The 14,886-nt window shown below is 46.2% G+C and overlaps 1 protein-coding gene across 2 annotated transcripts in view; it reads right to left on the bottom strand.

The window, feature by feature from the left end:
• LOC147718740 (sodium- and chloride-dependent neutral and basic amino acid transporter B(0+)-like) overlaps positions 1–14,886 on the bottom strand; it is a 425,103-nt gene that overhangs the window by 107,248 nt on the left and 302,969 nt on the right. The window lies entirely within an intron of this gene.

Below are 14,886 nucleotides of genomic sequence, written 5' to 3'. Positions count from 1 at the left end.
GGAGCCCTACAGCTGTACAGGCTAATAAAACGGCATCATCCACGTATAGGGCACAGGGATAACCCTGCTCCCTTCTCGCGGTATATCTAAGCTGCCGAGTCTAAACACTTTCCTAAATTGTTTATATATAGGGTAAAAAGCAATTGAGCTAAAATACATCCTTGACGAACACATCTACCAGATTTAAAGTGCCTAGTGCAATTACATTCTTGGTTGACCCTCACCCTTGCGGAGAGATCCCTATGTAGGCCAGCCAAGAGGTGAACAAGACATGGATCTATGCCCATGTCTAGCAGGATAAGCCAAAGTTTAGATCTATTTACCATGTCAAAAGCCGAGGAGAGATCCATGAAAGCAAGCTGTAATGTCCCCACTTTGGCTAATGTGTATTTTCCTGCTATTAGAAGTAAATTTAGGCACTGGTCCAGAGTACCCCTTTCGCGTCTAAAACCATATTGGAGGTTGCTTAACTCGTTCTCATTCAGCCAGTGCATTAACTGGAATGATAGTAGACAACAAGCTTGATGACGGGAAACACTGCTGACTTGACACATTATAGATATTTGTCCGAATTTTGGCCCAGAAGGTTGGATTTTGTTTGTATAAATCGGCCAGGACGCCGTCTGGACCAGGGGTCTTATTACTGGTCATTTGCATTACTGCCTGTCGTTAAAAGCAATTTTTGGGGATTCCCTTGGATGTTTTAACCTAGCAGGTAAATCCGAGGTAGCAGTGGCCTCGTATATGGCTTCAAAATGAGAGAGCCATTGGGCTTCTAAATGCTGCATTTTAGGGGGGGGGGGGCATTCTCTATACCAGAAAAGAAAGGTTTATTTACAATAGCCCAGAATCTAGAGCTATCTTTAGGGCCTCCACCGCTAATAAAACATTCCATGCATCCTCCTTTATTTTCTTTTTATGTGTGGTTAGAGCAAGCTTATACTCCTTTCTCAATGTGGCTATATAGACCTTATCTCTTGGGAACAGTTTCAAAGCTGCTACCAGTGTGCTTCCGAACAATTGCTATCAAACCAACTCTCGCCTTTTTTTGCCTAAATCTGGTTGGTAAGGAAAGATCTGACGCTACCTGTGCACAGATAACTTCGAAGGCTATAAGTACCTTTGCACCCTGTTTAGAGTTATAAAGGCAGGTTGCAAGCTTTTCATCAACCTTCACGCAGAGGTCCTGAAAGAAAAGGTCCGAGATTACTTTAGCCCATTTTAGCCTCCGTCCCTGAGCAGAGGTTTTCAAATGAGTATCACCACCTAGCTTTTCTAATATCCCTTTTAGGCCACAACCCATGTCCAACACAAGAATAACAGGATTGTGATCACTAAAATGGGACTACCTGGCATTATAAAACATTACTTGAGATAACAAGATAGGGGAGATAAATATATAATCTATAATAGTATCCTGCCCTCGTGCTTTAAAGGTGGGAGTCCTCTCATCTGCATCAATAAAGCTCGGTTCAAAAAGGTCTACTGCAGCCAAAAGCACCTTTAGACATTCCCCATGCTGTGTATCCTCAAAAATCTTCTACCTGGCAGTTCAACTCACAAACATGAATATTAAAATCACCCATAGTTATAATAGAATAATAAGTGGTTTGCTTCAATCTGAACTCCTCTAAAAAACATTTCAATTTACATAGATGTTTGTTTAAAAAACTACACTCGCTGCCTGCCCTTGACCTACCATTGATTGCTGCCCCGGCCCGCCAGGACAGGGGGCCCACACCTAGGGACTTCATCCCTCTTTAGGCCTGCTTCACCCCACGCAGGGGACCGCGCTGGTAGTGGGGCACTCCAGTACTGTGTGCCTGATCCCACTCTTGCGGCCCCGCTGAGACATTGGATGCGACCTGCTGCTCCCTGCCAATGGGAGTATCGGTGACAACATTACCTGTGACACCATCACCCTATGCCTGTGGCCTTCTCTGCGGCTGCCTCCAGGCCTCCCTGTGCCCACGTCGCGGCCCACGGAGGCCCCGCATGGTCTCACCTAGATGCTCCTTTATCACATACTCCTATCACTCTGCCTGGCCGGGTCAACCTTCAAACCTGAGAGTCAACCCTGCCGCTTAGAAGTCCCCTATGCTATTCACTGCCTTCTCGCTGTGGGCCGCCATGGTGAAGATGGATACCAGACAGCCCAAACTCACTGTCTCGGGATGAGGTGCGGGCAGGGGTGGCGAGCCCTTCTATGCTGGCGCGCAAGCTACTGAAACTGACCTCCCCAGTGAGCAAGATGACAGTCTCAGAACCATCCTTCTCAATGTGCAGTACAGTCTAAAATCCATCGACGTGAAAATACACCACATAACATCCTGCCTCGACCAGGTGAAACAGAGGGTGGACTCCCACGACCCATGAATTGTTCAGCTCGAGGCAAGGGTTTCGGATGCTGAAGACGCTGGAATCTCCGGAGCCCAGAAACTCCTCAAAATGGACAAAATCCTCCAAGAACGAGGACTTAGAGGCGTGCTCCTGAAGGAACAATATTCGGGTAGTTTGCTTGCCTCAATCCACCACAACTGGGAAAATGGAGGACTATCGCGAGACCCTGCTCCGCTAGTTTTTCAGCCCGGTCCTGTCCACCCATTTCATCGTCGAATGGGCACACAGGTCAATTGGCCCTCAGCCCCCGGACCCTGGCGCTGCCCATCATCGCCCATTTGCTGAACTATCCGGACCATAATTCCAGTCTGCGCATAGCCCGGGATCTGGGTGAGGTCAACCATCAGGGAAACACGCTGTCATTCTACCCCGACTTCAACCCAGTCCGTGCAGGCGGCCCACTGAGATTTTCATCCCACCAAGCGAATCCTGCAACAGCTCCACATCACATATGCGATGCTCCACCCCTCCAAACTCTGCATCGACTTTGAGGAGAAACATACATTCTTCACCGACCAGAAAGCTGCCCTCATATTTGCGAAGCAACTGCAGAAATCCTCACCACGAAGCCGCTGCACTGACTTCAAAGACTGCCGCAAAAGTGACTATGACTGACCCCTCCATCACTGTTTCACTGCTATGCATGTTGCATGTTGTTCTCCCAATGCGTTGTGTTTGATGCAATGTCTCATGCTTCCTCTTATTGCACATAAAAACTTGTAATCTTTGTATGCCAAGTCGACCAGCAATGGGCAGTCATGCGTTGCCCCTCTGGGATCGTGGTCGCTGGATCAGTTGACACATATTGCCTGTTCTGCTTGCAATCAAGAACATTCCTGTGATCACAATGTTTCATCTCTATATTGCCTCCCTTTGAGTTATACCATGCTCGGCCACCCTACAACGCGGCAAGGGGGAAATGGCTGTACCCACCCACCCTGCTGGGATGATTCCCATTCCTGTATCTAATTCTCCAAGTTTGGCTTCCCTGGGAGGGGGGGTTCAGATGCTCAACCTAATTGGGGGATTAGAGTGGGTGGAGGGTGGGTTGGGGTTCTTCTCGAAGGATTCCGTAACTGGGGCCTCCTGCAAGAGGCTTGCATTGTTTTTAGTTCTGTTCTGATTTCAGCATGTCACCGTCTGTATGCATTCCACAATGTATTTTACCCTATTGCACTTACTTTCAGCACTTTCTCCATGGACCGTAGGCACTAAGCTACCTACCACAACTCGGTGGCTATATGACTGACACCACATTTTGGACCTGGAATATTAGGTGTCTGAATGACCACCATAAGGCACGCTTTATGCATGCACTGCTTAGCAGACACCAAGTAGATGTTTGCTTCCAGCAGGAGACGCACCTACTTCCTGCTACTTTATCTAGGCTACAAACTCGACACTGGGGTGAATCCTATACCACTTTCTACTCCAACTCTTCATGAGACATCCCCATCCTCTTTAGGAGGGGCCTTCCTTGACATGGCACCCACTCCCTCATTGACACTGAGGGTCGCTATGTGATCCTTGCTGGCACATTTTACTATCAGCTGCTGATACTAGCGGCGCTCTATGGCCCTAACACAGACGACCCGACTTCTTCACAAATATCTGCAACTCATATCTTCTCTGGGGCCTCACTCCCTGATTTGGGGGGGCGACTTTAACATAGCACCCTCGCAGGCACTAGATCGCGCGGGAGTCTGCATTCAACATTCACAGGCCTCTACCTTTCTCCACTTAATTATGGTTGACAACTCCCTATTGAACGCTTGGCGGCATGCACACCCTGGCAAGAATGAGGGAACCTGTGTAGCTGGCTTGCGCGGATCCTGGACCCGCCTCGACATTTGGATCACTTCCCGTGATATTGCCTCTTGGACCACCTGCGTGGACCACATGGTCCGCACTCTGTCCGACCATGCCCCCGTATGCCTATATTTGTGGCTCCCGCTCACATTCAGACACATGTTCACATGGTGCCTATCTCCCAATGCCCTTCGCAATGCTGCATTCCGCAGGGACGTCCGCGGTACCATCATTGCCTATTTTGAGCACAACGCAGGCTCTGTTAAGTCGCCCTCGACCCTCTTGGATGCCTTCAAGGTTGTGATCCGGATGGACTGTATTGCCAGACAATCTGGGGTGTTGATATCTATGAGGGGCACCCTGAGACATCTGGAAAAAGATATTAAAGCTTTAGACTTTAAACAATCTCAAGACACCAGCCCTGCCACACTTGCCTCTATCATAGCCAAGCTTACTGAGCACCACGAGGAGGCTGATAGAGAAGTCACATTCCTTGGTAGAGAAGCCTGCGCTCAAGGTATGGTGAGGGTGATCGCGATCGCTCCGGGCAAAACCCTTGCATATCTCCTCCGGCAGCCGCATGCATCTTCTTACATTACGGGACAAAGCGATGAGGCAGCGGGGAGGACTACCTCTCCCAAAGACATTATTGCTAGGATTTCCACCTTCTATTCCCAACTGTACACTGCTGGAACGGCTGCCCCCGGGAGATTATGGATCAAAACTTTGACTCCATTGAACTTTTGTGGCTTGTTAACGGTCATCGAGCTTATCTGAATGAACCATTCACTCATCAGGAAATCTCTAAAGTTATTGCAGGACTCCTGGGTGACAAAGCCCCCAGTTCAGTCGGGCTCACCCCTGCAATTTATAAAGAATTTGTGCCCCTTCTCGTCCCGCATCTTACCGAAAGGTATAATGAATCGCTCGAACTGGGTAGATTCTGCCCATCTCTCTGTGAAGCCATGCTGACCCTTCTCTTGAAGCTGGACAACCCCCTGAAAGTTGTGATTTATATCACCCTTTATCACTATTAAATACTGTTAACAAAATTTACGCAAAATTGCTGGCCAACCATTTCCTTCCGCTCATTGCGCTAATTGCTCACCCTGACCAGAAAGGATTTATTCCGGGACGTGATACCTCACACAATATGCATACTATCTTCTCTGTCCTTCACCAGATTAATCCCGCTTTACCTGCTGTGGCTGCCCTTTTGTACGCAACTAAGGCTTTTGAGACTCTAGAGTGGCCTTTCCTTTTTTATCTTCTTCCTCAATTGGGCATCAGTCCGAACTTCGTGCGTAAGATCCAACTACTATACACACCCCCGACCACACATCAGGGTAAACGGACAGGTCACTGACCCCATAGTAACCACAAAGTATCTAACCCAGTCAAGACAAATAAGTAAGGTGTAGGCACAGGTCTCTATCAGAAGGTGATCTAATTAACTGCTACTACCACTATTGGGAGCAGTACCTCTTTGTTTTGTAACCCTCACACACTCTAGTATTGTCATGCATTATCAACGGGTTCACCCTGGCTCCTAAAGGCCAGGGTGGATTCAACCATATTTCAGGGAGCGCTAATGAGAAAAGGCCAGGAGAGCTAAAGATTAAAAAAAACACCAGAAACTCCAGGTATCCCTTTAATAGTGGAAGTAGCAGTTAATTAGATCACCAACTGTGGTTGTGGTTACTGTATATTGTGAGAGTTCGTATCTTTCCCTCAAGGTTCTACACAAAAAATCCCCCTTCTTTGTGGAAAATACCTCTCCACCCTTCAGGCCTTTGGGCCTTTGCTGTATACACTGACCCCTTAACCATCTCAAGGGGCACCAGGCAGGTTTGTCCCCTGTCCCCAATGGTTTTTGTCAAAGCTATCGAGCCTTCGGCGGTGTGACTGCGTGAACATCTTACCCATCAGTGTATCGGTTTCTTGGCTCCTGCCCTGGTCACTTCAATGTACCCGGACAACATCACAATATATATCCACGAGCCTGGGAAGAATCTTGCACCCATGCCCAGGGAGGTTGTTCACTTTGGCTGTCTTTCTGGAGTTCAGGTCAACTGGAGCAAATCCTTTCTTTTCCCACTCACTGATGCTACTAAGCCATTCACTGCAGACTACCCATTTATTTGGGCGGCTGGCCCCACCAGGTACCTGGGCATCTGGTTGAGCAGAGATGGGGATGCACTTTGGGGGTCCAATTTTGGCAGGACAATGGACTGGCTTGAAACCAGGATACGCGCGTGGCAAAACCTGCCCTATCACTAGCCGGGAGCATACCTCTTTATAAATATCCCCAGTCCTCTCACGTTACAACTTTTTCCAAAAATTACGCTATAGCATAATCACATTGATCTGGGCTGGGCGCCAGCCCAGGATTGCTTATGACATTCTAACACTACCCATGGTCAGGTATGGTATGGGGGCCCCAGATTTCAAACTCTACGCATTGTGCGCCTAAGCCAGCTTTCTCCACTTCTGGATTCATCCAACACTTTTCCAGACTCATATAGCGGTCGAGGCAGACCTGGCCTCTCCGTGGCCATTGCAGACTGCACTATTTTTACCGTACAAGGTCCCCCAGGGCGAGGTCGATACGGTTGAGCGTTTGCCCTGGGCCTGGAATGGCCTGCATGTATACACTGGCGCTGGTGCGCTCTGTGCTCCATCTACGCAATTCACCAACAATCCATCATACCCCCCTTTGCAGACAGTGTGTATGGCTCGCCACGCAACTGACCTGGGTATCCGCACCATTGCCGACATTTACCCCAACAATAATTTCTTCACACTTCATGAGAACGCTACTCCACTCGACAAGCCACTATATTACCAGATCAGAGCAAAGTGTAGAAGTGATAACCCCATTTTTCCACTTGCCCCCCAGCTCAGCACTGCACTTCAATATGTTCACTTCCAACTCTCAGTGAAAACTGGTTGCAAGACTATACGCTCTAACACTAGCTGCCTCCCCCATAAACACTGAGCATGGACGCAAAACATGAGGTACAGACCTGGAAAGAGACCTCTCCCCCGAACATTGGCAATACAGCTGCAGCCAAATCAAGCACCTCTCCCCTAACTATCGCCTGCTGCTCATTCATTTTAAATATCTACACAGACTCTACCGCACCCCTGACAGATGCAAGAGTTGCTCGGCACCCGGAGCAGACTTTGCACACCTGGCCTGGTTGTATCCCAGAGTTTCCTCATTCTGGCTGGAGGTGTACACTGTAGTCAGTGAAATCACACTTGAGAGCATTGCCCCTGATCCCCTACTGTGCCTCCTGGGACATGTTAAATATATTGTGTACGCTAACCGCAAACTGACTGTGATGCTCCTGGTGCTAACTAAGCGCCGGGCGGCTATTCACTGGGGTAGTAAACCGGCACCCCAGGTCAGACCCTGGTTGGATGATGCAGTCCACTGCCAGACACTCTTGGCGAGTTCTGGGACTTGATGCCAGTGGCAAGCAGACCCCCAGACAAATGGGGCCCTCTCATTTCCTACGCCCAACGATTGGCTACCCCGGACGAACCTGCGACAGACACTCCTATCACTGATGCTCAGATTGCCAGCAATGTCCCCGTTGATGCAAACCTTACTTCCTGACTGGCTACCCACACTCCCTCTTTAGTTTAATAATCACAACTCCTAAGTTGATGTGTAAAACCATGATAGCTGTTAGCTGACAATAACTCTGTAGTGTTGATTCCATCTGTAAGTGTAACCATTACTATATTAATTGATGGAGTGATAACCTGTAACATGCCGTAATTTTCAATAAAGGTTTTGAATATAAAAAAAAAACGTCTGAGAAAGGGACCAAGCCTACCACAGACTTACAGAATACCAGATCTCAATGATGTTTGATGAATGAACTTGTGCGTGGGAGGATTCAATCCACTGTCTAGATAGTCCAACATGAAACAACCATGGCTGTAAATCCATGCATCGAGGTTCAATGTAGTTGATTATGCTGTTTTAGCAGCATGTAAATGAAACTGTGCTTTGAACCCAATGAAAATTGTAAGTGAAAAATTCAAGAAAATGTCATCCATTTATTGAGAAATATTATTTAGCTTATCCTCCACTTTTTATATTACAGCTGTTCTTGATGCGGCTTAATTGACCCAGGTGGCATTTCAGTAGCTTTACTTTTATTACTAAAGCAAACCCATAAAATGGTAAATTTTATTAAAAAGGGAGTAGCAGAACTACTAATCATATTGGGGCTGATTATGATGTGGGGCGGACCGCAACCAACTGAACGTCAGTTGCGGTTAGCCTGACATCTGCACCAGCGGTCAGCCCGCCCACCGCATTAATATGTGGTGGGCGCAGTCATTGACCGGACGGAACATCCGCTGCTGTTCTGACGGGGCATCACAAAAGCGCATGATCCTTTAATGACGGGGGAGTCAATGTTACTATTTAATGTATGTAATATTTGAATGTATAGATATTTCAAAAACGATATTTATACAATGATATTAATAACAACAATATATCCTTCAATAATGACATATACTCTAATGAGTAATAGTATATTGAATGCTAATAGGTAGAGGAAGGTCAATTCTTCAGTGTCAATATGCTAGAAATAGTACTTTTCATCATTCAAAGCAAGTAAAGAGGTGGGTAATGCACAGCTCCAGAGGAAATGAACATCCTGCTTTCACTAAATTGTGTAATTAGGTAGGCTAGGCTTAACTTAGAGGCAATGTGTTAATTATTTATGCAGCAATCTGACAGTAAAAAAGTGAAAACACACTAAAAGAAACACCCCAACCAACTTAGAAAAATAGAGCAAAATGTATTTAATAACATGTATCAGTAGAACCATAGTTATGATTTTTTTTTACGTTTTTGTCGGAAATAGCACCAAGAAGCACAAAGCGCCACTCACGGTTATTTGGTTGAGCTGGACCTGGTCAAGTTAACAAGTTTAGGCCAACTGAAATGGAATGTGAGTCAAATACAAGAACCATATGTGTCTTGGTGGAGAGTTTACCTTCTTAAAGTCCAAGTCCAAGCGAAGCGCTGCAATCTGAAATTCGGGTTGGCAGGGAAGGAGGTCGATATGGGCATAAGGAGCAGTCATTGTTGATGCAAGGAATGGCTGTTGCTGTGGGTTTGCCAGCTGATATGGGTGGTCTCTGTTTGGTGCAAAGAGCAGGTTGGAACTTCGCATTGGCGAGCGATGCTATGACCAGTGCTGACGCAAGGTGCCCACTCATGGTTGCCAAGAGCCACAACCTTCTAGGTATTCACCTGGGCCATATTACACTTGCAGCATATTTTCCATGTTTGTACCTGGTGCACCTTTTGAAAGGTGTGCCCAGTGCAAACATGGAAGATGCACCTGGTCAGGATGAATGAGCTGCTCCAGGGCAGCCCCACACTCTTGCTGCACTGGGGGCAGAGTATTCATGTTAAAACCAAACTGGAGGGACTGCACCTACCTGCAAGAGAAGTCTGGGGAGGGGTCTATGGAGCCCCCTTTCCCCTCTCTATAGGGAAGCCATCAGGGGGCACACGTGGTGCACTGTCAGTGTGTTGCCTGACAGCTTCTTTGCCTCTGTGGCTGCATCTATAATAAGGCCCTGAAGCAGATGCAAAGGGATTACCTCATTTGCATAGGGGTACGCCCTATGGTAGCGCCAGTGCTAAATGTGTGCCAGCGCTATCAGTATTACAGAAGGGGCTGCATAAGAATTTGTGGCTCCTTCTGTAGCACCAAAGTGCCCGAGGGCACAGTAAGGAGGCACAAACGCCCATTGCACCACTAGGGTACTTATGTAATACATCCTTTGGAGTGCAGATTTTTGTAAATTGGAGGCCAGAAGAGTACCCTCTGATGTCATCCAAGGGTTGAGGACCTGAAGAGCACCTCTTGGGGATGAGGATTCATTTAAGTTGGAGGCCAATAGCAGGGCGGAGAAAGTTCTTAGCATGTCCAGTTGGTGCTGGTCCATTGGGTAGTTGCACAAAGGCCTCTGGAAGCATGTTGTGTCCGTGTAGCTCAAATAGGCGGTCAGCCAACTGATCCTAAAAGTCACTTGGGAGAATCCTAGGTTCAAGGCAAGTATGTCCAACCTTACTTCTTCCGACAGCAGTGCAGTCCATCTTATGAATATTTCACAGGTCCAGGACTGTTCTGATGAGAGATTCTGAATTTGTCACATTTACACCTGGTGCCAGACTTTATGAGGGGGAAATCCATGTTATACTCCCAAAGTCGTTCTGGTCATGTCGTCCCCTTCCCCTGGGCTTGGCTCCAAACTGTCTAGGGTAACAAATGCAATAACAGGCCTGGTGTTAGATTCCTTTGGGGTTGCTGCAGGCATGGTCCATTGAAGTATAATCAGCAAAGCGCAACTCTTCCCCAGCCATCTTGTAAGGAAGACCCAATCCCTCTATACCCAGACCCCTTTTTACCCCATGTCTCGAAGGACAACACAATCCAAAAGAGGAGATCATTCACATTCATATGATACTGGACACTGGCAGAAAGGTACATTTTAGTTTAGGCAGAAAAATGTCAACTTTCTAAAATGTTGAAAATAGTAACCTAAAATCCATCCACCTTTACAATTAAGGAGGATTTAAAATTACAAGTTAAATGAGTGAAAGAAGCATTCCTCAATCTGTTTCCAAGCTGAAATTATCACTAATTAAATGTAATAAGGTTAGGCAAGTGCTAGACTAAGGAAGAGATAGCCTTTCCACAGTGAAAATTTACTTCAGAAGTTTTTCACTGTCAGAATATGTAAAGTTTAAGTACACATGCCCTAATTTTAATAAAACATGCACCCTGCCTTATGAGCCTTTGGAGCCTATCTTATGGCTGACTTAAAAGTATTAAAATGGAAGGTTTAGACCTGGTAAAATGTGCATAATGGCCATTCGAAATGGCAGTTTAAAACTGCACTACAACCTGCAGAGGCAGGCCTGAAACATGTTTCATAGTGCTACTTAAGTGGGTGGCACAATGGCTGCCACAGCCCACTTGCAGCATTTAAGTTATAGGCCCTGGGTACACGTAGTACCATTTAGTAAGGAGTTATAAGTGAATTAAATGTTCCAAATAGGTGTATACCAATTTTACCATTTTGAAGAGAGAGAACAAAATCACGTCAGCCCTGGTTAGCAGAGGTAAAGTACAAACAGTCCTAATGTCAACAAAAAGAAGTTGTTGTTACGTAAACACAAGGGAACCCAAAGAGTGAGAGGTAGGAAGTGTATTAGACTTTATAGAACAATGGTCCCTCAGGAAATAATAGAAAAACAATACTCTGGGAGCGAAACAAATAATGGCCAGGAGTTACTGCAATGAATATATAAGCAGCATTTTATTTTCAAACTAGCAGCCCGTCCCGACCTTGTCTGGGAGCTTTCAGGCTTCTCCCTACCAATGCCTGCCCCGACATTGCTCAGCAGCCTGTGCCCCCGCCCGCCCCGTCCCCCACCTGCCGCCAGGCCTGCCCCGACGTTGCCTTTTGTAACTCCCCGTCCCCCGCCTGGCCCGACACCCGCCTGCTTACCTCAGCCGCCGCTCCTGAGTTGAGAGCTCCTCGCTGCTCTGCTCCTCACCACCTGTCCGCCGCCCTCCTCCCCCGCGCCATGTCCGCCTCTCCGCTGGTCGCACCACCGCTGGCCTGTCCGCTGCTCCTCACATGACCGCTCCTCCCCCGCGCCATGTCCGCCGCTCCTCTGACGCTGCTCGCGGCCGGCGCTACTTTGGGGGGACTACTTTTTTGTTAAAATACATTTTTTAATTTAAGGTTTATTTTTTAAATTTATATAGCCTATAACCATCTACACACCCTGACGATTTCTACTGTGTATCGGGTGTGTAGATTGGCGCAGTGGTTCAACAGTTTACCCGCCTCAAAACCTGAAGTTTCTCCTTTATTATAGTAGTGTAGATCACATAAATTAAATAAGGAAAATCCCCCCAACCGGGATAATCCGCAACAAGTGTTAACAACACAAAAAATAAGAATCAGAATCTGCTGACACAGGAGCTGGTTGATATGCAAGGTGGCCAGTGCACCATTGGTGGAACATTTCAACGCTTTTGGCCACTCTGAAAACAATATCAGCTGGCAGGTGATCGAAGATGTCAAAACACTGTAACGGGGAGGTGACATTGCACCTTATCTCAACAAACTGGAACTCAAATGAATACTTAAAACTGACAGTTTTCACGGGGGTTTAAGCCGGATGGAAGACTGGACTACTGTGATTTGATGTACATTAAACTGTTACTATCTTCCTTATCCTTCTTGATGAACCAATATGGAGCTAGGTTTTCGTTGTTCCTCGTAAGTTTAAAATAGTTTTTTTCTGTAATACTAATTGTTTATCCATGAATATCACCCCATGATCATTTATCTTCTTCCTTTTTTTATGTGATTTAATGTTGATGAATGGTTGCACATCCTAGTCTAATATCCCAGGACTTAACTATGTATCTATGTATCTATATATTATGTCTTTCCTTATTTTCCCTTTATCTTTACTCTCATATGTAGACCTCATGGTTTAAAGAAACTTGATCTGGATGTTTAGCTTATTATTAAAATGAAACGAAGGATAAATAGAAATATTGATGAAACTTCTCTTTGACTGTAGGTGCATTTCTAATAATATACACCGAGGATTTAAAGGTGGCACCATAAAGATAAGGGTGAAAACGGAAAAAAAACACCAAGGAAGAATCGTTTCCCTACAGGAGCAATAGTATCACATAATATGGCCCTGCATTAGAAAAAAACTATGAGGTGAAAATATTGATACAATTGTAAGTAATCAAACTAGCCACCAGTTGAGAAATGAGAAACAGGGAATGGTGACTCTTACCAACAGATGGCCTATACTTAAGAGCCTATCTATGCTATTTTTAAATACAGGAGGACGTCTCGCTGAAACCCTGGAAGAAGGACCAAAAGTTTATTACTGGTCAACTTCAAATAATATCTGATATATATGTTTAAAAGTAAGACCTTCTTGACCTTATACCTATATAATTTAGATGTAGTATAGAAAATCCCCATAAATCTTCCAAACATTAATTGTATGTATTTGTTTTCAGATTTGATGTTTTTGAATTTTGATCTATCCTGGGAAAGGTGTTTACAAAATAAGAACAAGACACCGAAACGCGTCGACATAAGGACTTGTTTTTAATTGAATTTTGTTTTTAATGATTGTACATTGTGTGTTTGTTTAATTCTGACAATATTGGATATACCATGAACATTGTATTTTTTGTATAAAAAACTATGAACTTAGGCACAAAATGCCTGTTTTTTAATAAAATCAAGGTAACATATGCAATTTCGTGTGTGTAGGTTATATGCTTAAGGGTTTATCTAAATTGTATGACAAGGTCTTGAATATAATTACATTGAAGAACACAGAAAGGAATTTTCTCTTTTGCTCTGTTTTTATTACCCAGTCCTTTCTGGTTTTATGGGAAAACTCTATTTTTTGAAAAGATTATCACCACTAAACCCCAACCTCCAAGCGCTATAGAACACCCTCTGCGAGTATCCTTGAATTAATTCCCACCACTTGACTTAGAATCACTCAAATCCCTCGCACAACAGATAAAATCAGGCTCTCCCCGCGACCCAGCACCCCCTCGCATGATGAACATGGCCAACCAAGTCATCCTCCCCACCCTCATGGAGCTACTCAATAGCTCCATGCAAACAGAAATGGTTCCCCCTACTTGGAAACAGGCAATGGTGAAAGCACTACTTAAGAAGCCCAATCTCAATCCCACGGACCCTAACAACTACCGTCCAATCTCCCTGTTGCCTTGGGCAAGCAAAATTCTGGAGAAGCATATTAATCTCCACCTCACTAAATTCCTCGAAGAGAATCTTCTACAGGACTCCACCCAAACAGGATTCCGTCCTAAACATGGCACGGAAACGGCTCTTCTAGCCATGACGGAAGAATCCAGGAGGATCTTGGACCAAGGGGGGTCAGTGGCAGTGGTCCTCCTCGATCTGAGTGCCGCGTTTGACACGGTGTGCAACAAAACCCTGCTGTGTCGACTATCCGATCTGGGAGTCTCCGGAAACGCTCTTGACTGGTTGGGATCCTTTTTGAGTGGAAGGACCTTTCAAGTCTTCGACGGTGACTCCTGTTCCAGTAGCAGACCTCTAAACTGCGGGGTACCCCAGGGTTCCTCCCTGAGCTGCACGCTGTTCAATGTGTACATGAGACTGCTGGCTGAGGTCGTCCGCCAATATGGCATCAAGATCATCTCGTATGCGGACGACACACAGCTGGTGGTCTCCCTGGCACAGAAGAACAGCGGGCTCCCCCAATCCAACCTGGCAGCCTGCATGGAGGATGTCAGGAGATGGATGACAGCATCCTCACTAAAACTCAACGGCGACAAAACCGAGATCATGCTCCTCGGCCCCCCCACTCCCACCCCCATCGACCAGCTATGGCCCTCCAGTTTAGGCCCACCCCAACCCCGAAGGAGGACATCAAAAGTCTGGGAGTTTGGCTGGACAAAACCCTCACTTTTAACATTCAGGCAACTAAAACAGCAGCCACCTGCTTTGGGATCATCTGGATGCTGAGAAAGATCCTTCCAATCCTGCCCTTTGAAGCCAAGCAGGTTGTCATTCAGG

This window comes from Lissotriton vulgaris, chromosome 4_1, assembly GCF_964263255.1.
Source record: "Lissotriton vulgaris chromosome 4_1, aLisVul1.2, whole genome shotgun sequence".
In the NCBI taxonomy this organism is placed as follows: Eukaryota; Metazoa; Chordata; class Amphibia; order Caudata; family Salamandridae; genus Lissotriton; species Lissotriton vulgaris.
Note: the sequence above shows the minus strand (reverse complement) of the source record. Positions and strands in the feature narration are given on the sequence as shown.